This window comes from Petaurus breviceps, unplaced genomic scaffold, assembly GCF_028583685.1.
Source record: "Petaurus breviceps papuanus isolate PSGF00001 unplaced genomic scaffold, PetGlider_PUasm1.0 183, whole genome shotgun sequence".
NCBI classification, from domain to species: Eukaryota; Metazoa; Chordata; class Mammalia; order Diprotodontia; family Petauridae; genus Petaurus; species Petaurus breviceps.
This window is the reverse complement of record NW_027185791.1, coordinates 17,892,784-17,895,531: the sequence shown is the minus strand read 5'-3', so window position 1 is coordinate 17,895,531 and position 2,748 is coordinate 17,892,784. Positions and strand designations below refer to the sequence as shown.

General features: G+C 37.7%; 1 long non-coding RNA gene across 1 annotated transcript in view; it reads left to right on the top strand.

The window, feature by feature from the left end:
- The first annotated feature begins 1,565 nt into the window (after positions 1-1,565).
- The window catches only part of LOC138161137 (uncharacterized), a 29,633-nt gene continuing 28,450 nt past the window's right edge, over positions 1,566-2,748 (top strand). Inside the window, exon 1 of the long non-coding RNA XR_011168284.1 lies at positions 1,566-2,121. This is a non-coding gene — a long non-coding RNA (uncharacterized lncRNA). The remainder of the gene's footprint in view (positions 2,122-2,748) is intronic.

The window sequence follows — 2,748 nt, the reverse complement described above, 5'->3', positions numbered from 1 at the left end:
AGAGGAAAAGAAATACAGAATAACAAAGCTAAGAAAAGCAACTTTACCTCCATTGACAGAAGTATCCCTTCCAACACTAAATTTGTGACCCTATAACTCTATGATATTTCTGGAATATAGAAAAGTCTCTGCCCTCAGCAAACTTGCACTCTATTTGGGGAAACGGGATTTATATGACAGATTAGTAAAATTTTTGTCTAAACATGAAAAATGAAATAGAAAATTAAAACAATTACCTAGCCATCTTTCAAATGTCTGATCCAATCTGATTCTCTACACAAAGCTTTCCCTAAGTACAGAAGTCCCTCCCTACTATGAAATCTTAAGACCAGTTTCTACCAGTTTCCTTATTTGATACCTATTATTTACTGTTCTTTATTTTTAGTTACTTTTTTCAATGCATGTCCCTTGTCTCTTAAACCAGATTATAAGCTCTGTGATGACAATAATATCTTAAACCTCTTTATATCCATTGTGGTATGGTGAGTGAAAAGAGTGCTAGATTTGGAATGAGGAAATCTATATTCACTTCAGGGATGTGCTGAAACCAGCTCTCTGTGGCTCATGAGAGACGACTTATTATTTTTATAATGTGGACATTTATACCCTGGGAATCTGAAAATGCTACAAATCAGGGCTTGATTTGTTTTCTTGATTGTCTACACCTAAAAAAAGTGATGGAGAAAATATTAATAATGCCGATTATATTTTGTTGTGTCTTAAATATATATGTATATATATGCATACACACATATATGTATATATGTATGTATTTCAGAAAACAAACCTCTGTGTCTAAGCTTCAATTTCTCTTTCCATAAAATGGTGTGAAAATTCTTGCACTCCCTATCACTATGGATTGTTGTGAAGAAAGCAATATAAAAATATAAATCACTATCTGAAGAACTAGGTCAGGGGTGAAATCTGCAGCCACAAGGGGATGGCCACATGTGACCTCAAGGCTGGGGTTCCCCACCCCTGATAGGTGCTCAATAAATATTTGCTGTTCAATATTATGGATTATACTGATATCACAGGAAGATAAAATTTGCTTCAATTATCTAAATATTTAACCAATTCAGAGAAACCTTTTTAAAAAATAAGCCTAAATTTTCTGGACAATTACATCAGTCCTACATTTCATTTTGCTTGCACAGATGTAGTTTAAATGCTATTTTCTACAGCCTTATACATAATGGGCCCATAGGATGACCATTTGGACTTAGTAACATCATTTCATCTTCTCTTCTTAATTTATTTCCTGGTTTGCAGCCACATTTTAGATAGGTGAAGTCACCAAAAAGCTGGGTTCCGGATATGAGAGATTACTTTTTTTTTTAATTCCCTCTGGAAAGATTCTTCCCTCTAAATGTGAAAGATGAAATACTTCCCTTGAGGCATTCTGTGGTACCTTGTCCCTTTAAGGGAGAAGTTGAGATTACTGTTGAGAAAAAGGGACCTGGGAAACACACCCTTTTTTGAGAAACCCTGTTCCATTTCCTAGTAAATGGACTCCACAGCAGGGCTGCCAAAAGCATCTGGAGAAACCAAGCCCTCCAGAGTAATGGTGCTGCTCACATGTTGCGATGCATTTGATTAAAAAGGGGGGAGGAGTGGCAGAGGAAGCCGAGCATATGTTCTCCTCATCTGAGAATTGAGTCAGGCAGCCTGTTAGACATAGTCCATGGGAGATTTAGCCTGGCTTATTTGAAAGTTCTTTTGCAGAGCGAGGCAAATGAGGTTCATGTGTTTATTCATCAAGGGATATTTTATTTGCAGCCTTTTTAAGAGACAAATTCTCCATATTTGTAATCTGTGTAAGAACTTCTAAGCAGTGGAAAAGTGGTAACACAATGAATAATTTCCAATGGCTTGGAAATTCTGATAAAATGTGGAAATGCATCCAGACTCTTTGAACTTCTTGGCTGTACAAAATTGGGTTAAGTGTCTTGTGATAGGATAGGATATTTTCAGTGTTCACTTTTCTTGGGATATTTCATGATTTCCATTAAGAGGTTTGGCCAGTACCCAGAAGGACAGAAGTTCAACATCGAGAGATTGTCTTGGGCATACTTATGACAGGACTTTCCTGAATTCATCACAACTCAACTTGAGCTTGAGGTAAGTGCTCAGGTCACCTATGTTATCTAGGGAAATGTATAATTCAGTAGACACTGCAGGGATGCAGTTGGGGTTCTCTGATTAGATGAACAAACAGCAAGAGAAAGCAATCTGTTAGTGTGGCCCACAAGAACCTGGGCAGCTAAGTGACACAATGAATAGGGCACTCGGGCTAGAGTCAGGAAGACCTGAGTTCAAATTCAGTCTTAAACACTTACTACTTGTGTGACCCTGATCAAGTCACTGAATTTTGCCTCAGTTTCTTCATCTGTAAAATGAGCTGCAAAAGAGAATGGCAAACTAATGTAGTATTTTTGCCAAGAAAACACTAAAAAGGGGTTACAAAGATGTGCTGAAGATGACTGAACAGTAAGAACCTGGGATCCCTTTCTATGCTACCGAGCCATAAGACTAGGACTTGTGTATAAGTTGATAAAAGATGGAACCAGAAGAAGGAATGTCTCCTGCTAAAAAGATAGGTAGGAAGAAAGGTCTCATGCACACCAAAAAATTATAGCAGGATTCAGGGAGAAGTGGGGGATGGGGTCATAGCAACGAATTGAAAATAAAATAGAAGTTTCTCAACTAAGATTTAGCAGAACAGGGGTGGCCTGGCAGCACAGTGAG